The sequence below is a fragment of the Mauremys reevesii genome, linkage group 3 (assembly GCF_016161935.1).
Source record: "Mauremys reevesii isolate NIE-2019 linkage group 3, ASM1616193v1, whole genome shotgun sequence".
Taxonomy (NCBI): domain Eukaryota; kingdom Metazoa; phylum Chordata; order Testudines; family Geoemydidae; genus Mauremys; species Mauremys reevesii.
In genome coordinates, this window is record NC_052625.1 from 553,135 (window position 1) to 575,802 (window position 22,668).

Sequence of the window (22,668 nt, forward strand, 5' to 3'; positions counted from 1 at the left end):
GTGCTGGAGATTGTACATTGCAGGCTGAAGCTTTAAAGTCTAACTAGATCTCCAAGCCAAGTTCCTAAGGCAATCTCCCCCTCCTGCTCCCTGGCCCATCGTGCATGTCCAGTGATGGAAGATGAGCCAGTGTGTCCATGGCCTTTCGGATTCCTGTTGAGTTCTGACCGTTCTATTTGCCTTTTTCTGTGCACCTGAGCTCTTCCTAGCACCCCACCCCACCCAAGAGAGTATTATCTATGCCATTCCACACGGCTGAGCTTTGTGGAACAGATCTCATTCCCAGGCTGCGTTTTCGCAAAGGTCGGCTTCTCTTTTTCATTCCTTCTTTCCCCTCCTGCCCGAACTCCAGAGAGGACTGTCTGGCTTTTTCGTGTCAGCCTTTAAACCCCTCTTTTTTTAAAAGAAGGTTTGCAGTTGGGCTCACAGTCCATTGGTGGCAGCGTACTTGGAGCACTTTAGAACACAGGTATCCTGGCCATAGAGGTAACCGACAAGAGAGCATGTTTGTTATTCTCGCAAGAGAAATGCCCAGGCAGAGGCTTTCCATAAGGAATCATTTCCCTAGTGGTCACCTGAAAACTCACAGCGCCATTCAACAGCTGTAACAAAGCAGCATTTACACTCCTACAGGTGGAGATGTAGATGTCCAGCTGTGCCTACCCTGCTGTGACATCGGTCTTGTAATACACATTGTTACACTGGAGACCGATACCTGTTTGTCCACATCACTAGTTCAGTAGAGACAGAAGCAGGGCAACCTTTCCCTACAGGTCTGGATTCACCATACGGAGGATAAAAAGATGAGGGAAGAGTAAAAGGGAAGGTCCTCTCACGGATCAGTGGCTGCTTAAAAGATAGGAAACAAAGGGTAGGGATAAATGGTCAGTTTTCACAATGGAGAGAGGTGAATATTGGGGTGTTCCAGGGGTCTGTACTGGGACCAGTGCTGTTCAACATATTCACAAGTGATCTGGAAAAGGAGCAAACAGTGAGGGGGCAATGTTTGCAGAGGATACAAAACTACTCAAAATAGTTAAATCCAAAGCAGACTGCAAAGAGCTACAGAATGGTTTCATAAAACTGAATGACTGGACAACAAAATGGCAGATTAAATTGAAATGTTGATAAAAGCAAAGTAATTCACATTGGAAAACAATGCTAACTATACACACAAAATGATGGTATCTAAATTAGCTGTTCCCACTCAAGAAAGGTCTTGGCGTCATTGTGGCTAGTTCTCTGAAAACATCCACTCAGTGTGCAGTGGCAGTCAAAAAAAGCAAACAATGTTGGGAATCATTAGGAAAGGGATAGATAAGGAGACAGAAAAATATCATGTTGCCTCTCTATAAATCCCATGGTACGCCCACACCTTGAGTACTGCATGTCGATCTCTGTGCCCCATCTCAAAAGAGGTATATTAGAATTGGAAAAGCTACAGAGAAGGCAACACAAATGATTAAGGGCATGGAACAGCTTCTGTATGAGGAGAGATTAGAAAGCATGGGGATGCTCAGCTTAAAGACAACTGAGGGGGGGGAACATGATATAGGCCTATAAAATCATGACTGGTGTGGAGAGAGTGAGTGTTTACGCCTTCTCATAACACAAGAACTAGGGGTCACCCAATGAAATTAATAGGCAGCAGATTTAAAAAAAAAAACAAAGAAAAGGAAGTATTTCTTCACACAATACACAGCCAACCTGTGGTACTCAGCCAGGGATGTGGAGAAGGCCAAAACTACAACAAGGTTCAAAAAAGAATTAGAGTCTTCCTGGAAGACAGGTCCATCAGTGGCTATTAGCAGAGATGGTCAGGGATTTAACCCCATGTTCTGGGTGTCCCCAGCCCCTGACTGCCAGAAGCTGGGGCAGGGGATGGATCACTGGATGATTGTTCTGTTCATTCCCTCGGAGGCACCTTGCATTTGCCACTGTCAGAAGACAGGATACTGGTCTACATGGACATCAGCCATACGGGCTCAGACCATTCTTATGGTCTGTACCCTATAGACGGGATGGGATGCCCCCTGAGGCAGAAAAACATGCACACTCTTCCCAGGAGAGGGATTGTGACTGGTGTCCACCTCTACCAGCCTAACTGACCAAAGGCAGCTGAAGTACAAGAGCCAGCCTGCTTGCCTCTACTAGTCTGCTTCAACCCTGCCCGGCCAGATCTGCCCCTAGGACTGACTGTGGCCCGTTCAGTCCTGGGCTGTCTGCTGAGGCTGCCAGAGAAAGGGTGTCAGTCATGACGACGGTTTGGGGAACATGGACTTTCGGTCTCAAGCCAACGTCTAGAGGGCACCAGCTAGTTTCACACATCCGGGGAGAATGCTCTGTCACTGCCGCACTGGGCTGGATGCAATGACCCCCCCCCAGCTGCCTGGAGAGTCCCAGGTAACTGCTGAGCCAGCTCTGCTACCGGCCGCTCAGACAGCAACAGATCACAGAAAGGCCACTGTTGGCAGCTACGTTCAGGACCCACCACAGCCCCTCCCTGTCCCCTAGCCATGTGACCCAGGGCAGAGAGAACCCACAGACATGGGAAGGAGCGACCCCGCTGGACTGTCTTAGTGTGAAAGATGAAAGGCAACTCGGAGAACGAGGGTTTCCCTCTTGTGCCCACCAGTCCAGCCCTTAGAGCTGCTAAACCAGGGGTAGGCAACCTATGGCACAGGTGCCGAAGGTGGACGCGAGCTGATTTTCAGGGGCACTCACACTGCTCTGGTCCTGGCCACCGGTCTGGGGAGCTCTGCATTTTAATTTAATTTTAAATAAGCTTCTTACACATTTTAAACACCTTATTTACTTTACATACAACAGTAGTTTAGTTATATTATAGAAAGAGACCTTCTAAAAAAGTTAAAATGTATTACCAGCACGTGAAACCTTAAATTAGAGTGAATAAATGAAGACTCGCACACCACTTCTGAAAGGTTGCCGACCCCTGTGCTAAACCCTTCTCTGCTGCTGGCAGCTGCAGCCATTGACAGGTCTGACCTACTCCTGCGCTGACTGCCATCTCCAGATGGACTGAAGGCACCACCCCATGCAGAGCACCGTGTGGGAATCCAACGTCCAAGCAACACTAGCACAGGTGATGGTAGCAAAGCTCACCTCCCCCAACCAGGTGTAGATATAAACAAACACAGTCCTAGTTTCCCTGCTACCTGATGGTCTCACAGCAGCTGGGAATCTATAGCCAGACTCAAACTGTCCACAGGGCCAGCAGATCTGCATCATCTTTATTGGCTGCCTTTCCCAGACAAGCACTTCCATCTTGTCTTGAGCACATTTCAAGCAAACAGCTAGCTCCAATCTCTACTAGACAGTGGTAAAGCATCTGACTGCACTTGCAAGGTGAGAGGAGATGGAGAGCTAGGTATCAGCGCTGCAATTAAGCCTGAGGCTCCTAGAATCCTTCTATCCCCGGTGTGGATGCTGACTAATGCCAACATGTTAGTGGCAATTGGTATTTACAGATGGGGAAACAGAATCAACACCCTTAGACACAGGGAGGTTCAGTGACTTGTCTGGAAGGCCCTGTCGTCTGCTGGATTTGGAATAGGGTTAGGTTCTAATCTGGACACTGACTTGAGGTGGGGGTTTTGGCAACTTCCTCCCAGCCTTGTTTTTTCTCCACCTGCCTTCCAGGCAGAATTCATGCTGAACTTGGAGACGAGTGGATGAAAGACGTTATGTCAGAGCTGTAAACACAACTCAAGCTCTTGGCTTCCTGCCTTGCCCTGAGTCTGCTGGGTCTCACTCGCCTCTCCTCCACCCCACCCTCCAGATCATGGCCAGCCTGGAACTCCCAAGGCCCATCAGCACAGCCGGCTGTGACCTGGAAAAATCCACACCAGGGGGATCTCCAGGCCAAGTCAGTATAAACAACAATCCCAACTTCTCCAAATATAGTCAAAGGCCCATCCTCACTGAAACCAGCTCAGTAAGATACATCAGGCCAGCTCCTTTTCTAAACAGGACTTTCAGAAGTGAGATCAAACCATGACTAATGCTTTCAAATGTCCTAGTTCCCTCCCTCCCTATCCCCAGCAACTGTCAAAAGATTAAGAAAATAACCCCCACTCCCCCATATAGCATGTGGGGCTGATTGGATGAGCTTGGGTGCTGATGGGGGGCAGGTTTCAGGACTGGGCTTTTAATGCAAGTCAGAACCTGAACAGTGTAAGGATCCAGTCCCTGCACATTAATGAAATGTGCAAGTGACACTTGGACAAGATCCATCACCAAAGGCTCTTAAGCAAAGCAAGCAGTAGTGGGATAAGAGGGAAGGTCCTCTCCTGGATCAGTAACCGATTCAAAGATAGGAAACAAAGGATAATAATTAATGGTCAAAAGAACAGGAGACTAACACATTTATTTCAGCATGAGCTTTCATGAGCTACAGCTCACTTCTTCGGATGCACAGAATGGAACACACAGACAGGAGATATGTATACATACAAAGAACATGAAAAGGTGGAAGTATGCATACCAACAGGAAGAGTCTAATCAATTGAGATGAGCTATCATCAGCAGGAGAAAAAAAACTTTTGAAGTGATAATTGAGATGACCCATAGAAGGTGTGAGGAGAACTTAACATAGGGAAATAGATTCAATTAGTGTAATGGTGTAATTAATGGTCAGTTTTCAGAATGGAAAGTGGTAAATAGCGGGATCCCACAGGGGTCTGTACTGGGACCAGTGCTGTTCAACATAGCCATAACTGATCTGGAAAAGGGATCAATAGTGATGGGGCAAAGTTTGCAGAGGATAAAAAAATTACTCGTGGTAGTTAGGTCCAAAAGCTGACTGTAAAGAGTTACAAAGGCATCTCACAAAACTGGGTGACTGGGCAACAAAAAAGGCAGATGAAATTCTATGTTGATAATGCAAAGTAATGCACATGGGAAAACATAATCCTACCTATACATATAAAATGATGGGGTCTAAATTAGCTGTTACCGCTCAAGAAAAGATCTTGGAGTCATTGTGGATAGTTCTCTGAAAACATTGACTCAACGTGCAGCAGGAGTAAAAAAAGTGACCAGAATGTTGGGAACCATTAGGAAAGGGGATAGACCCATGTTGTGCCCACACCTTGAACAGTGCGTGCAGCTCTGGTCACCCCATCTCAAAAAACATACATTAGAACTGGAAAAGGTACAGAGAAGGGCAACAAAAATAAGGCGCAGTAGGGAACCGCTTCCATATGAGGAGAGATTGAAAAGCATGGGTATGCTCAGCTTAAAGACGACTGAGGGGGGAACATGATAGAGGTCTATAAAATCATGACTGAGGTGGAGGAAGTGAATAGGGAAATGTTCTTTATCCCTCCACATTAGCTGGCTGAGCCAGGCAAGTGGGCATGCTCTGACCATCCTTGCAGATGGCACACACCGCTTGCTCCTCCAGGCACCCAGCAGTCCCAGGGCAGTACAGCTCCACTCTGCCCCCTGCACTGTGCTGCTTTCCCATCGCATCAGCCAGCCCTGGGATTTCAGTGATCAGAATGGGAAAGAAACGAGAGGTGTAGCGGTGTCATCGCAGAAGTGGGAGGATATGGCAAGACCTTGGTTGCAGGGGAAGGGAAGCAGAGCCAACCAGGACACAGAAGCAGTGAGCTGTGGAGGGCGGGAGGAGAGTGGCGCTGCCAGACAGGAGGGTCTGGCAGTGAAGAGGATTTTTCTCCTTGACAAAACTAGCGAGCCCCTCAGCAGGGAGTGGGAGGTGGGGTGGGGGAGACGGGCTGTGAGAAGAGAGACAAAGGCAAAGAAGAGCCGTCAGGGGTTGGGGCACAGGAGAATACCGCAGAGGAAACTCACTGGCAATGGAAGTCCACTCTGTCCCTAGGCACATGGCAAAGGGGGGGCAGCGGCAGCAGAGGTCAGAGGAGAAGGCAGAGTGGACCTGAGCAGGACAGGCAGAGGACTGAGGGAGGCAGCACGATGAAAGAAAAGGCAGAGTTGGAGGGAGACACCTTGTTTTTCCCATGCTGAGTCCATGGTCAGTAAGCAGAGAAGGCAGTAAAATCAACAGATCTTGAGTGAGGTCAGGAAAGACTTGGGGTGACATTCACCCCATGCAGAGGGCAGGCACAGGCCCTCTGCATGAAGGGGTGAGATTACAGAGTACAGGAAGAGAGGCAGAGAGCGGTTCTTGGAAGAGAGGCAAGCAGCAGTGGCTGGGGACACCTATGTCATGAGTGGCAGAAACAGAGCAAAGGAAACAGGCTCAGACTGGGAGGTCTAAGGAGAAATTAGACAGGAAGCACCACCCTTGGCACATCATCCACGTGAAAGTGGGAATCACCTATCGTTGGAGTCGGGGAGTCAGAGGTCAGTCCACGCAGGGGGAGCTGGGGCAATGACAGACAATGCCCACGTGGCTGGAGAAGGGACAGACGTCTCCAATGGGATGAACTTCAGAGATGGGAAGGAGATGGGCAGCAGAGGTTGGGCAGGAAAAGCCGAACCTGATGGGCCACTAGGGTTTCCCCAGCAGGGTGCAGGAAGGTCCGGTGACAATAGCAAGGCTTCAGGGAGACCTCGGGGAGGAGGGAGCAGGTGACAAAGGAAGATCAGGTGCACATTGGAGACTGAGCAGGTGTTCCTCAGGGAGTGGGCTTGAGAACGGGCTGACTCCAAAGTGAGGGGGAACCTCAGACACTACTGCTAGCAAGCTGCCTAGGAGAGCAATTAAAGCGGGGACCTGATCAGCAGCTGGGATAATAACGGGAGGTTTCCTGAGCACTTCACTGAGTTTTGCTCACTGATTTCTTGCCCACACAAACCCTTCTGAGTTATGGAGGGACCCACGCAGGAGTATTTACAAGTCTTCAAAACCACTGGCTCCCCAGCGGCAAAGGGCATTCCCAGATCAGACATTCCAGCAAGTAACAGCTCACGTGCAGAGCAGTTCAGAAGAGGCTGGGGTAAACCTCCAACACTGAACTCAGATGGCAGAGAGACTGAAGACTTGAGTACCACAAGCACTGTACAAAACCCTGTTCTTTCCTATGGAGAAATATTGTCAATGGTCTCCTTTGCAGGCTTGAGCAGAGCAGAATATTACTCCCAACCCTGGAGGTAGTGTCAGAGAGATGAAGTGTCATCCAGTTCCCTACCTTGTGCAGTCATTCACACTAGTGTAAAGTGAGGATAAAATTATCCCACTCTGATCAGGTGGCACTTTAGAGTCACTGTGCAGCTGTAAATGACACTGCAAGGCACAGGGCCATGACCCTTAAACAGGACAGGCCTGAAATGGTACTGGCAGCAATCAGATTGCAAATGCCAAACTCCTGGGGGAGAATTAGAGCAAGAGATTGCTCAAAGCTGAGTGAATGCAAGGAAGGGGCAGCTACCTGTTTGACAGACAAGCTTTTATTGACTTTAAATTGGGCCAGGTGAAGCTTTAAGGAAGACTAGAAATGTAGGCTATGCCTGCCTCTGTATAGGTCTTAAACACAACCTTGAGGATGAGGCAGCAAAGGTTAATGCAAGAATGACCAGTAACCAGCACAGCAGCCAATTCTTTGTTAATAATTGTACTGGGCCACAAACCAGGGGAGTCTGTAGGGCACAAGAGGTAGGTAGGCAGCTGGAGGGTATTTACCTGGAGGCACTGAACACAGAAAGGGGTGTGAGAGGTTTAGTGACTTTAGAGGCTGGATTCTGGCTGTAGAATGTGCAAGAGGGTGCTGCCCCCTGGGTGGAGTGGAGGGTACCTGTTACAAGCAAGCGTGAACCAGGATTGAGCAGCTGGAAGGCAGGTAGAAAACACTGCTGGATAATTAGACTGACACAAACGGAGCGGGAGAGCTGTCAAATACATGAACGAATGAATGAATGAATGAACGAACACACACTTGCTCTCTCAGCATGCCCAGCTCTGGTGAGGTTATTGCAAGTGTGGGGGTAACAGTGTTTTTCTGAAAGCCCCGGGGGCTGGAGTGCTGTGAAAACAGCACTTTTTAAAAACAGAGCAAATTTCAATCCCTCCTGGTTGTGAGAAAAAGCAGGACAGTGTGACCCCAGAAAGCAAATGACAGGAAGTCAAAATGTATTATTATTTTTTTAAAATCTCATGATTTTAAGCCAATCACATGATTTGGGGAAGTCTGGCTCTTGATTTTTCAGCATCTGGGGCTGCCAGTGCTGCTTTCTGTGAAATGTGAGTGAAAGGGCAGTAAAATCAAACACACACATGACTGTGCCCCTGTGGTTTTACTACAGCTTTCATGTTCAGACTTCAGTTTCCCCTGGCATTTGCTGCATTTCTACAATATTCTAGCAGTTGGGTTTCACCCTCTTATCCCAAGGTTGTTTCGTATACACAGCTGGAGTGGGAGAAGCCAGGAGATTACTATTCTATTAAGGAATTAAACTAAAATGTCAGGTGAGAGCCAGCCATGCTTCCATCTAGACAAAGCCTATGTGATGACTGCTTTTTAACGGATTTCCTAATAGGATCGATCCCATATTACTCAGAAAGAGAATTAGAGTTTAATCAAGTCTGCAGATTATCTGCTTTGATCAGGGAACCGGATTAAATACCTAAAGGAAAGGAACGGTGGGGCTGTTTTGAAAGGCAAGGACAAAAATCAATACACGTTTGATAGCAACATGTTAAATCCAGCAGATTAACCAGCCCGGAGCCCTCCTTGCACATGCCCTGCTCTGCTTTTCCTTGCGAGAGAGAGGCACCTTGGCAGGCAATTCACAGCATTGCTGTGAGCCATGATGGAGGGGCGCGTCCTTCCCGGGCTAAGCCTGGCTCTGCTCGGCTGTGCCGGGATTCCCTCACCGCCCGCCGGCTGGCCTGGTGCCCTTAATCTGCCCTCTCCCCCCTGCAGCCCCGGCTCCCCCTTACCCCGCGCTCGCTTTCCTGCTCCGGGCGCGCGTTCCCGTCTCCCTGCCAGAGCCAGGCGGCGCGGAGAGAAGCCCCCGGAGCCGGGACCAGGCTCCGCCCGGAGCCCCGCGCGGTCCGCCCCAGCGGGCTCGGTGGGTGCCAGGGGGCGCCGCCGCAGCTCTCCTCGCCCCGTGCCGGCCGGCTCGCTCAGCCGGGGGTCCCCGCGGGCTCGGAGAGCCCGGCCCGGGCGAGCCCGGCCACAGCAGCCCCGCAACGCGCTGGTTCCTCCCGCTCCCCGCCTGCGGCAGCCCCAGCCCAGGACGGCGCTTGGCGCGGTGGGGTCTGTCCCCGAGGAACCGCAGCCCGGCCCGGCCCCGGCGACTCGGCTCTTTGCACAACTGCGGCTACGCGGCTCGTAGCGAGCTGCCCCGCGCCGGGGCCGGGGCCGGGGCCGGGACCGGGGCCGGGCGGCTCCCCGCCCCGCGGCACGGGAGGGAAATACAAATTCCCACCACCAGCCGGTCGGCAGCGCTGCCCGGAGCCGCTGGCTCCCCGCGGGACCTGCAGCCCCCAGCTCCGGGCGGGGTCTCCTGCGGGCGCCCGGCCCGGGATGGTCCCTGCGCCCCGCGCCCAGAGGAACCGGCTCCTACCTGGCGTCCGCAGAGCTCCGCAGCGGCGCAGGGCTCAGCCCCGGGCGGGCAGCGCCAGGGCCATGCGGGGAAGGAGGCGCGGGGCCGGGGCTGTCAGCAGCAGCAGCAGCGCGTATGGCCCGGCAGCCGCCCCCTCCTCATGCTCCCCGGCGGGGCAGACAGCGGCGGGTCCCCGGGCTGGCGGGCAGCGAGAGCCGGCAGGTTTCCGCAGCGCGCCCGGCCGTGCCCGCCTCCCCGGCCGCCGCTGCGCCCTGGCTGTGAGTGAGGGGCTGGCTCCGCGCCAGCGCTCTTATCAGCGCGCAGACCCTCCCACCCGCTCCGCCGGGCCCGCCCAGCCGGCGGCCCGGCTGCCACCAGCTCGGCCGGAGCCCCCTGCGCCCCGCGGGGGCGGCCGGCGGAGCCGGACCCGTTCCGGGGAGTCCTGGCAGCTAGCGGGAGCCGGGCAGAGGTGCGGGGAGTCCTGGCTGCTGCACCCCCTGGTTTGAAGTGGGGGTTTCACTCATATACAGGGGATACCGTTGGGTTCCATGGCTCTCAGCCTCCCCCCACACATACACTGTTCCCGCCTCTGGAGAGAAGTGGATTCCCCTCGGAGATCACTGGGGAGGGCAAGGAGCGAACTGGGGGAGAAGGAGAAAGGACTGGGCGATGGGGGGATGTATAAGGACCAAGTCCTGGTCCCTGCCCTTTCTGTCGCACTGGGGGAGCTGCTCCAGAGTTGGCCCCAGTTACGGTGCGCTCAGAAATGCAGGGAATGGTTCTTGCACTGGCGCGCACAGAGAGAGGGAGGCAGCTCGCCCTTCGCCAGCCATGGGTTGGGTTTGTCCCAGCCAGAGCTAGAGTTGAGCAGCACCTGTTATGATGATGATGACTGCAGAGGGTAAAGGCCCCGCTGCAGATCAAGGTCCCATTATTCTCATAGCAAGCGCTAGTCCCTGCCCCAAAGTGCTTGCAGTCTAAATGGACAAGAAACATTACTAGCCACATGAGACTAAGTGACTTGCCCAGGGTCACGTAGGAAGTCAGGGGCAGAGCAGTGAACTGACCTATGCTGGCTGAGTTCCAGGCCTTTAACCACAAAACCATCCTTTCCTATTCCCCCAGCCTTCCTCATTTCACATTCCTACCCCACTGTAAAATGCATGCCTTCCTTCCCATGCCCGGGAAGGTCTCATTGTGAGTGCTTTCAGCAGACCCTGCCAACACTCATCTACCCCCATAAGACCATAAGAACGGCCACACTAGGTCAGACCAAAGGTCCATCTAGCCCAGTATCCTGTCTTCCAACAGTGGCCAATGCCAGGTTCTTCAGAGGGAATGAACAGAACAGGGCAATTATCGAGTTATCCATTCCCTGTCCCCATTCACAGGTTTTGACAAACAGAGGCTAGGGACACCATCCCAGCCCATCCTGGCTAATAGCCATTGATGGACCTGTCCTCCATGAAGTTATCTAGTTCTTTTTTAACCTCATTATAGTTTTGGCCTTCACAACATCCCTGGCTGAGTACCACAGGTTTGCTGTGCATTGTATGAAGAAATACTTCCTTATGTTTGCTTTAAGCCTGCTGCCTGTTAATTTCATTTGGTGATCCCCTAGTTCTTGTGTTATGAGGAGTAAATAACACTTCCTTATTTACTTTCTCTACCCCAGTCATGATTATATAGACCTCTATCATGTTCCCCCCTAGTTGTCTCTTTTCCAAGATGAAAAGTCCCAGTTTTATTAATCTCTCCTCATACGGCAGCTGTTCCATACCCCTAATCATTTTTGTCACCCTTTTCTGTACCTTTTACAATTCCAATATATCTTTTTTGAGATGGGGCGACCACATCTGCACGCAGTATTCAAGATGTGGGCATACCATGGATGTATATAGCGGCAATATGATATTTTCTGTCTTACTATCTATCGTTTCTCCTGGGAGCTTTTTTGACTGCCGCTGCACATTGAGCAGATGTTTTTCAGAGAACTATCCACAGTGACTCCAAGAGCTCTTTCTTGAGTGGTAACAGCTAATTTAGACCCCGTCATTTTATATGTATAGTTGTGATTATGTTTTCCAATGTGCATTACTATGCATTATCAACATTGAATTTCATCTGCCATTTTGTTGCCCAGTCGCTCAGTTTTGTGAGATCCCTTTGTAGCTCTTTTTGGTTAGTTTTGCACTTGAGTGATTTTGTATCCTCTGCAGACATTGCCACCTCACTGTTCACCCCTTTTTCCAGATCATTTATGAATATGTTGAATAGGACTGGTCCCAGTACAGACCCCAGAGGACACCACTATTTACCTCTCTCCATTCTGAAAACTGACCATTTATTCCTACCCTTTGTTTCCTATTTTTTAACCAGTTACTGATCCAGGAGAGGACCTTCCTCTTATCTCATGACTGTTTACTTTGCTTAAGAGCCTTTGGTGAGGGACCTTGTCAAAGGCTTTCTGAAAATCTAAATGCACTATATCCACTGGATCCACCTTGTCCACATGCTTGTTGACCCCCTCAAAGAATTCTAGTAGATTAGCGAGAGATGATTTCCCTTAAAAAAAACATGTTGACTCTTCCCCAACAAATCATATTAATCTATTTGTCTAATAATTATGTTCTTTACTATAGTTTCAACCAGTTTGCCTGGTACTGAAGTCAGGCTTACCGGTCTGTAATTGCCGAGATCACCTCTGGAGCCTTTTTTAAAAATTGGCGTCAAATTAGCTATCCTCCAGTGGTCTGGTACAGAAGCTGATTTAAATGATAGGTTATATATCACAGTTAGTAGTTCTGCAATTTCATATTTAAGTTCAGAACTCTTGGTGATACCATCTGGTCCTGGTGACTTATTACTGTTTAGTTTATCAATTTGTTCCAAAACCTCCTCTAATGACACCTCAATCTGGGACAGTTCCTCAGATCTGTCACCTAAAAAGCATGGCTCAGGTTTGGGAATCTCCCTCACAACCTCAGCCGTGAAGACCGATGCAAAGAATTCATTTAGTTTCTCCTCAATGGCCTTATTGTCCTTGAGTGCTCCTTTAGCATCTCGATCGTCCAGTGGCCCCATTGGTTGTTTAGCAGGCTTCCTGCTATTTTTTTATTTTTTATTTTTTTGCTATTACTTTTTGAGTCTTTGGCTACCTGTTCTTTGAATACTTTTTTGGCCTTTCTAATTATATTTTTACACGTCACTTGCCAGAGTTTATGCTCCTTTCTATTTTCCTCAATAGTATTTAACTTCCGCTTTTGAAAGGATGCCTTTTTGCCTCTCACTGCTTTTTTTTACTTTGTTGTTTAGCCATGGTGGCACTTTTTTGTCCTCTTGTGATGTTTTTTAATTTGGCATATACAGTTAAGTTGAGCCTTTAATATTGAACTATGAGAGCTGTGTCTGGCCATATCTGTTCTACCCCAGTGGTTTGGGGGCTAGCTCAACCAATGTCCATTAGCCAAGATGGACAGGGATGCAACCCCATGCTCTGGGTGTCCCTAAACCTCCAATTTCCAGAAGCTGGGATGGATCACTCGATAACTGCCTTGCTCTGTTCATTCCCTCTGAAGCACCTGGCATTGGCCACTGTCAGAAGACAGGATACTGGGCTAGATGGACTGTTGGTCTGATCCAGTGTGGCCATTCTTCTGTTCTGCTCTCTGTTCTACCACAGTGGTTTGTTTGTTGTGTGGAGGGGACAAGCATGGCTCTCCAGCTGTGTGAGCTGCCACCCAACCGCACAGCCCTATGCTCCTGCAAACCAGCGTGTGAACATGGACCCCCCAGCATTGCCAGAGAGCAGTGAGCTGGCACAAGGAAGTTTGTTGCTGTTTACTTTGGCTGCTGGTTTCTGTCCTGTTCCACAGCACCTGAACAGGGACAGACTACAGGTGAATGCTTCCTCCTGCAGCTCTCAGCTCCAGCAAGGACCAGTTGCATCTTTTGTATCAGTAAGTCCCACCCTTCAGGCAGGACCCAATTCCATGGGAGCTCAAAAGGGTCACATTTAATAACACACACGCCCTGGCACAGCTGCATTTTAAAAAGTCATGGAATGGCCTCTATCCTTAACCCTCAGGAGTGATGAGAAAAATAACCAAATACAACCATTATACCAGCTTCCCCAGACTATTAAATTGCACAGTCACAGCCCCGTGGCGGCATCAGTACTTCTTGGCAACACTCTGTACAAACGATCGGTACATTTGCTACACAGCTCTTGAATGAGGACATTGAGGCGGGGGGAGTTCAGTAGGTTTTATTTACTCTTTTTGTATTGCTGGGCAACACCAAACCCCTCCAGCTAGGGTCATGTGCCCTGAACGAGAGAACGGGAGTTGTCAGAGGTTTAGCACAGGGGAGCATCCCCACCCATATTGCCAAAATATATCACTGTAATTACCAAGGCCCCATGCTGTAAGTTGTTCCCTGCAGGTGGATCCCTGCCCCTGTGCGGAGTCCCATTGACTTCAGGGGGATCTGTAAGGCATAGAAGCCTGCCTGAATGGAACCACTGACAGATTAGGGGCCATTATTAGGAATTAAATCCCCAGTAGCTTTTCTCACAAGAGCATTCCAGTGAATAATCACATGCTTAAAGTGTAAGTCTGTGCAAGATTGGGACCTGCTGGGGCACTTGGGCAAGTCACTTAAATGCTCCATGTCTCAGCTTCCACATCTGTAAAACAATAATAATGATAGTGACCCTCCCGCCCCCTTTTGTAAAGTGCTTTCAGATCTACAGATGAAACATGCTATAGAAGATCCAGGTATTATTATTATAGTAGCACTGATTTCACCGAATACCTTATAGGTTATCCTTTAGTTGCAAAACTAAGTAATAGACCCTAAATAATTCAACAGCGTAGTGGCAGCATACTTGCATGTGTCATCCGTCTGTCCCTGTTTCACTCAATTTCAAATTCTCTGTGTGTGAAGAGCCCAGTACAAGGGGGACTGCAATCCCTCCTGGTGGCCTCTTGGTGCCACCGTCATAAAAATACAATTAATAAGTGAACAAAATAACATTTAACAGGAATGACTAAACTTGCACAAAAGATATTTAATTTCTTAAGACTAGTAAAATAACGTGAGTGATTACTTGATATCATTATTTGGTTTTGGTAGCATCCACAGTGCGCAATATGTTATATAAATACAAAAGAAGGTGTTGGGCCTGTCCTGACATCTGTGGGATGTGATCATCTATCTATCGATCAATCTATCTATTGATCTATCGATTTATCGATCTAGCCCCATATACTCCCTCCATCTATCTAGCTAGCTCAGCAAAATAACACCTTTTATTTACTTGATGTAATAATACAGCAAATGAATGAGTGAAGCCAATAAGTCACGGCTCAACATACAAACATTATCCTTGATACTCATTTTGCAAAGCATGCTAAAACCTCGTATGCACAACAGTAACCAACCAAGCTCAGAGTTTAATTAGTGGTCAGGAGCGTAGTTCTCCCTTAAGCTTTCTGTTCTCTTACAATTATGGTCACTGACCTACTTTCCTGCTCTTTTGCTGAATGTGGTGCAAAAGTCTTGTAGAACCCCAAGGCACGAACTCTCCTACGACAGTCCCTAGCCAATGAACTTTCCTTGGAACAGTCTATGTCTATGTCTATGTACAAAGCGACTCCCAGCCTGCCTTTCTCTGCACATTAGCTTTTCATGGTCCAGCTTCCCCAGTGCCTCCTGCTGGTGAATTCACACATTAACTGTAGCTGGGACTTTTTATGTCATCTGGGGAAGGGGACCATAGAAAATCCTAATATGTGAACCCTTAATATGATTATTGGAAACCATAATGGTGGTATTAGTTCTGATCTTTGCATTACATTGGTGCTCAAAGTGCAGCCCAAGATGAAGGGCCCCATCCCTCACTCACCACTTGAAAAAGTCAGAGGTGAGACATTGATGCCTTTACTTTTGAAACATCTCCAACCGAAATAGGTCAAAACAAAGCAGTGACATGGGGTGGGGGCAAAGGGGGAGGAAACTAGGAGCCATGAGAGAGATAGGGGACCAGGAGCAGAGAGGAGAGGACACACTCAGGGATGTGTTGATGGGCAAAAGGACCAGTTTCCTTCCTTCTGCTCCCCCCCCCGTCTCCCCTCCCCAGTCTCCCATCCCCCTTTCATTCCCTGTTTTTCTTTGCCCCTTTCAAGTTTTAACACCCACAACAGACAACACATCTATAGATACAGAATCCATGCGGTTTGTGATGCTGCACTAAAGCACTGTCCATGCAGCCATTCATTAACATGCACCCACAAACTGCACATTTCTTTCTCCTCAGCACCCAAACCCCCTTCACCTTCCTGAATGCAATTGCTGCAGGCCATTGTGTACGTATGCAGAGTGAAAACCACACACCTTTAACAATCAGGAACAAAATCACACAGTGCGGTGCAAACCCTAGAGCACAGCGTGAAATGCTGCAGTCTGACTTTTCTCTGTTCAATACCTTGGACGAGATGGAATCCAAATTCATGAATGAATGGGTGGGATAACCCTTAGATTATTCCTCGCTTGAAAACATCCTGGTCCCTGCGAAGGAGTGAAATGGCTAGTGCTGGTGAAGGTAAGACCAGACCTCAGGCTGCTGCACACTAATACATTGAACTTACTTTTGAATAGGAGTCGTGGGCCCCCGACTGAGGATATGGAGGGGGCTCTTTGCTCCCAGCATCCATTGTGGAATCACGTGTTGCTCTAGCCAATAACAGTCTTCAGGGCATGTCGCCTCTCTGAGCTACTCCCCAGTCTCAGTCCACATCCCTCCCCAGTCTCGGTGGTAGAGGATGGTGGTGTGCTCCTGTATGCCAAGGAGTTCTGCCAGTAGCACTTCCTGTGATTCAATCTTAGATAGTCTGACCAAACTGTCTTACATCCCCATCGGTGCCTCCAGCGGGCTTTCTTCACTGCTGCCCAGGGAAGCATGGTAATGGAATGACACCACTGTATGCCGTATCTCACGCGGCTCATGGGCTTCCTCTTCCCGGGGTCCTCTATCCATTGCTCGCTGAGCTGTTCCCCAGGGGCCAAGGCAGCAATGTCGATCATCTTCCCCCACAAGATGGCCTGCATGACACCGGGGCTTGGCGTGGCCTCTGTAGATCTTTCCAATGTGCGGCAATGTACACGCTGGCGTTTTCCACACCAATTCATTGATAGAAGCAACTTTCTGGCCCACTAGCTAGAGAGCAGGAAATCGTCCATGGCTCTTTGCGGGGTGCACTTTCTCAATTCCCAGAGGGCTTTCCTCACCTGGACGAAATCACATGGCATTTCTTTGGCTTCCCGGCTGGTCGGAAGCCCTCTCTAACCTGGGTTCGTTTGCTCTGATGTAGCTGCACCACAGTGGAGATTTGTCAGGGTGAGCTGCACTGCTCCAAGCCTCATTTCACTGGTAGTGCAATGCATCTACATTAGGAGCTGATACCAGTATAGCTACTCCTGAGCAAACCTTCCTTGTTTAGACAAGCCCTGAGCCTCACCCCTTGTGCTCAGGAGGGTCAGCCGAAGCCATGACAACTGTCTGGTAAGCTTTGAAGGTTATAAAACAACCAAAGAAGGGAGGAATTTAGTGTGGAACACGAGATCTATCAGACTGTGGAACAGACGCTCCAGGGAAGTGGTGGGAGCTCTATTGGTTGAGCCATTTAAAACTAGCCTAGAATATTGACTGTAGGGAACAATCCTACAGGGAAATGGTCCGGATGGTCTAAGAAGTCTTCTCAATCTATGGCTTCTACGATTCTTGAACCATCCTTTTACATGAGGGTAAAGCTTAGCTACCAAGGTGATAGAATGACCTTAGCTAGATAGATTAGGTAGATGGGAATATTTCAAGTAACAGGAGTTATGGCCAAACCGCCATATATTTTGAAAATCTGCAGCCACAGAATTTGTTACAGAATCCACCTCTTCCCACAGAATTATGTTCCAGTATTTAAGGTTTCATTTGAAATAAAGGACTTGATAGCCATCACATTGTGAAGGAAACCTTCAACATCTGAATTGAATCTGGCCAATGCCATTTTGTCTGCCAGAGTCTGCAGACATCCTGAAACAAGAAGTCAGACAGGTATGAACTTGCTCCCTATTCTTCTTAAGGTGATTTTAACTCTGTTGAAATGGCAGTTCCAAACTGCCTCTTGAGTTGCTTTCCTGGGTGCTGGAAAGGCCAGCTGTCCCTTACACAGCTGCCAAACCTCCAGCGTTCTCCCCCTTTTTGTAGCTTCTATAGTGAACTTTGGTGTTTTCAGTACAAAATTCTGCAGTATACCGGATCCTGAAACATGTAGAGCCGGTGTAAAACAAATTGCATTTCATGTCCAATGCAATGGCACAGGGAATCCTGTTTTGAGTTTATCATCTATTTTCACAATTCATTCAATGCAAATCTCAGTGTATTTAAATGTATCTAAAAATGCAGCACAATTTCCTGCCTGCTACACCCAAGCGCTGCAGAAACCATGGGGCCCTACTGCAGAATTTAGGTCAACCTCATCTCAGAGTCCATGGGGGCTTGGTCATGGCTGATGGAAGCCTTGGGAAATTGCAGAGAAATGGCATGTGCTAGCCATGCTAATGAACCACCATGGGGGCCCTGGTACAAGGGTACATCAGAGCTGCTTTTAGTACTTTATCCTGATTGTTATCGTTTGGAAAACCTTTGAGAGGGAAGCGACTGGGCAGGACCTCGTTAGGCCTGGGCATGCCTGGGAAATGGGCATTGCAGTGGGCTAGGAATTATCCAACTTGATGACTGCCTCCACACTAGGTATAACTATCCTGATAAAAATTCACCCCCCTAACTGTAGAGTTAAAACAGGTCAGCTTTGGTGTGCAGACAGGTCCCTATCGGTGGTTAGGACAAGGAAGGAAAGTGGAAAGGGCCAGAGAAAAGAAGGGGCCGGAAATTAGGGAGAAGGTGGGAAGCCAAGATGGAACATGGGGGAGGGGTGAAGAGTGGTGAGTGAGGCCAGCACTTGCAGAGGGCGTTGGAAGACCGAAAGTGAATTCCACAGGGGAGGTTGGGACAGGACAGGACAGGGCTCCCTTCCCCACCCCGCTGATCCCCCCCACACTCCTCAGGAGCTCTTCAGCTCCTGGTGAGCCACAGCTGGTTCGCTGGGTGGGTGTCCCACGCGAAGGCTCGCTGCAGTACCGCCAAGGCTCTTTGTGCAGTCTGGAAAGGCAGGGTGGGCCCTGGTGCACACAGAGGCCTGACTTCTACAAGAGGTGAAGAGCTCTCACAATGAATCCCCACCCAACACAGCCTGCTGCGCACTGGGACCATCAGTGAGCTATGATTTTAACTTACACTCCTGCACCACTCGCTGCCTCCTGTCCCTCACTCCCACCTGCCCAGGCCCTGGCTGGGGTCGCAGGGAGTGGAGAAGTTGGCTGAAAGAGAATGAGATTTAAAACATCACAATTCTTGGGGTTCAGTGTCTTTGCATTCTGGGTTTTGAGCCTTCAGGGGTCACATTTGCCAGATTTTCTCTGCAACCATGAGGCCTAGAAACATATGTTTTTTTTTAAAAAGAAAGCTGAGAAACTGATATAATCACCTGACTCCAGGAGCTGGGACTTGAATTAAAACACCAGATACCATGAGGCTCATGGCAAAGTGGTGAGAGCTGGCAAGGCTGCCCCAGAGACTAATGGCTGCTGTCTGTGCCTGCCGCTCAGTTGCTACCCGAGGCCACATACTACACTTGCTCCTTGTGCAGAACCCCTGATGACATCAATAGGAGATCCAGGAGGAATCAAAAGGAGTGCATGACCCTCGCTGTTCAGCTGTGGCCTGTGGCCCCTCATTACAAAGGTAATTTAGCCTTCTCCAGACAGTGTGTTTGCTCCCCCTTAACTAACAGTGATTTAAAAATGAGAAGTTACTGACCTCAGACAGCTGCGTGGAAGCGCCCTATTTATATTCCCTGAGCCAAAAAGATTGGCTGAATGTCTGTAACACAGATTGCAAGAGCAAACCGCTTGGCCACCAGCATGGGAAATGGCCTCCCGTAATGGGAAATGTCTCTCTAAAGCTAGGTGCTTCTTCAGGCAGAATTCCAGCGCTGTCAAGGTCAAAGTCCCACCCTCTCTCATCCTGAGCATCATCAGCTCCTTTCCAGCCTCTCTGACACCATCACGCCCCTCTCCAGTCCAGGCAAAACAGACCAGCACCCTTGCACATTGCTCTGCCCTCGCCGGCCCCTCCTTCCACTGCAGCCCTGATGCTGCATCAGGTTCAAGCTTCTGATCTTCTCCTTTCAAGTCCCTCACAGCTCTTTCCCTCCTGACTGTCTGCTCTGGCTTCACCTCTCTGCCTAGGTGCTTCCATCATGTGCCAGCATCTCACCTAGATGTCCGTGTGCCCCCTTATGCCTGGGACGCCCTCCCTGAGCCATTCTGTCAGGCAGCTCTCCTCTGGCCCTTCACATCGCTCCATGGGGCCTAGACGGAAGCGGCCCCTAATGATGCCTGGGGGCAGAGGCAGATGGGGAGAGTTAACGCTAATTCATAGATCTGAAGGTCAGAAGGGCTCTTGTGATCCTTGAGTCTGACCTCAAGACATGATAATGTTTATGTGCAGATATAAATAGTCCAGATATTGGACTGTCACCTCTTCCCACACTCTTCAGGCCTTGCTTGTCTCCCTTAGCTGAGAGCTCTTTGGAGTCTGTTTGTGTTAGAGCTGAGTCAGGGAAATGGCTTGCTCAGCACCTGCCTCGTGGGGCCCAGCCAGGTCCCTGCCCCAGGGGACTGCTGCAATAGAAACATGGATAGGGATAAAAACAACAAGGAGTCCTTGTGGCACCTTAGAGACTAACACATTTATTTGGCCATAAGCTTTCATGGGATGAAGTGGGCTTTAGCCCACAAAAGCTTATGCCCAAATAAATGTGTTAGTCTCTAAGGTGCCACAAGGACTCCTCGTTGGTTTTGCAGATACAGATTAACACGGCTACCGCTCTGAAACCTGTCACCATGGACAGGGACGTGCTGTTTAGCCCGGTCCTACAGGCCTTCCACATCAGGAGAAGCAGGGGACTGACATAAAAGAGCAACATGTGGACAGATCATTAGCATGAGAGAGAGACTCAGGAAAGCTGGGTGCCTCGATGTCCTAGCGGTAAAATCAGGACAATAACAGCCCATTTCTTCTCCCCTTTGCTGTCTTGACTCTTTAGACTGTAAACCGCCTGGGGCAGGGGCTGGCTCTCCCTAGCTGTGCAGGCCTAGAATTCTGCAGGAACGTCTGAGATATTTCGAAGATTTATGAACAACTAATATTTCTCTTCTCTGTGCTGTGCAATAAAACAGATAAGTCATGCGTAGCAGGCAAAGCAGTCAGTCAGTGACAAGGCAATAAATGCTGCTGAGGTTCTGTGAATGATTATAATTTAAAAATAGAGAAACAAAGAAAACAGACTGAAGCAGAGCATGAAGAACACAGGGTAGATGTTTTCTGAGAAATGAAACTGCATTGTGTACAAGACTGAAGTCAACTTTCAACTTCTGCTTTCCTTCACATGCCTGTGAATTCTCCTTCCTGAGTTTCAGGCTCTCTTCTGGCTTGGAGGTGATTTCTTTATGGACCTCTGGGTTTTATTTTTCAATGGTTTAAAATCAGCTGAGATAGTCATGTGCCATTTGTTTCATGGAACTCTCCCAAATCATTTATTAAAATCTTATATTATCTAGTGCATCTCACTGTTGGCTCAGATAAGTGATGTAAAAATTTGTATTAGGACTATAGTGAGTCAGCTGTAGACATCAGTCTGAGCATGAGAGCAGTTGCTGGTGGGAGTGGTATGAAAAGATGTCCTCCTTGTTCCTGGATTTATGACCCCAGGTGGGGCACTAGGAATAGGTATGGAACCTGCCACAGCTGTCTCTATTAGCATGAGCTGACACTGCCTTAGCTAAAGGCCCAGCACTGTTAGCCATGGCCACATCGCTCGATGACCCAGCCCCCACTAGCGGAGGACAGAGGTGTGCACTGAGTGGGTGTGAGGAGCAACGCAGCCCACCCTAGGCATTCAGAACGAGGCCGTCCAATCTCAAAATCATTAGGTTACCTCAGAAGTCATGTTAAAAAAAGAGGATTTCTGTTTATTCGCCCTCTGGCTTTTAAGCCTTCAGGGGTCTCATTTCCGAGCTTTCCTCCACCGCCACGAGGGGCAGCAATGTCACTTATATTTCAAATGAAAGTTGAGATCCTCACCTACTCCCCTGACTCCAGGAGCTGGGGCTTTAAGGAGCACACCAAAGCTTTTGAGACTCGTCATGAAGTCGTAGGAACTGGCAACACTCTGCTATATTTCCCTTGCTAACCAAGCCCCATCTGTGCATTGTGCTGCATGCGGTGGTTGTTTCCTACTGCAGATTGTGCAAGCTTCAGCATCTCTGCCATGAGTTTCTGTTCCCGACACGATCTCGTCGTTCTTTCCTGAAGGTTTCCAGCTCCTCATGCGGGGGAGCAATTTCCTGCTTATTGTATGTTGGCGGGAGTCAGGCCAGGGATTAGGCTGCCACTGAGTTTCTAAGGGCACAGTGGTGGGACGTGGAGCTGAGCTGAGCAGGGGGCCTGAGTTGGAGGGGGCAGTGCATTCACAGGCTCTGTTTTTGCTGCCTCAGTGCTCCACCACAGCCTGGCTCCCTCCATATTCCCTCCCATCTCAAACTGACACAAACGATGAGGTGGGGCAGCGCTGCCTGGGGTCAGGGCTGTGGGGGATGAGGCACTGGGTTGAAGGACATGGGAGAAGCAGGGTTTTACTGGTGGATCCATTGGGCTAGCGTGTGGGGAGTCATACGATTGTATAGGGCAAGGGACTGAGCAGGTCTGATGGGGGCAGGGGCATGAACATCCCTCCCCCACAAGCCTCTTTCACTCAACCCCGCTCCGCTACATACATCCCATTCACCTACCCAAGCCCTCTCTCAGCTCTGACTCCCACGCACCCTTTGGAGCCATTTGGTGCCCACACATTAGCTGGATGTTTCTGCTAAAATGATCAGCAGCGAGGTTGTGACACTTCACTCACCCTGTGTAGGTTCCAGAGTTGAGGGTCAGGCTGAAATGAACGAGGGCACTTCCCACCTTGCTGCACTGCAAACCTGTGTGGACAGCACTGC

The 22,668-nt window shown here is 49.5% G+C and overlaps 1 protein-coding gene across 7 annotated transcripts in view; it reads right to left on the minus strand.

Moving 5' to 3' along the window:
- Positions 1-22,668, minus strand: part of SLC8A1 (solute carrier family 8 member A1) — a 314,624-nt gene that overhangs the window by 275,965 nt on the left and 15,991 nt on the right. For 6 of the 7 annotated variants that reach the window (XM_039528187.1, XM_039528185.1, XM_039528184.1 and 3 more), the window contains exon 1: positions 9,514-9,760. The exons of the other annotated variant lie outside the window; for it this stretch is intronic. The gene's annotated coding sequence lies outside the window, so the exon portion shown is untranslated. Of the gene's footprint in view, positions 1-9,513; positions 9,761-22,668 lie in introns of those variants that run through there. 7 annotated transcript variants of the gene reach the window in all.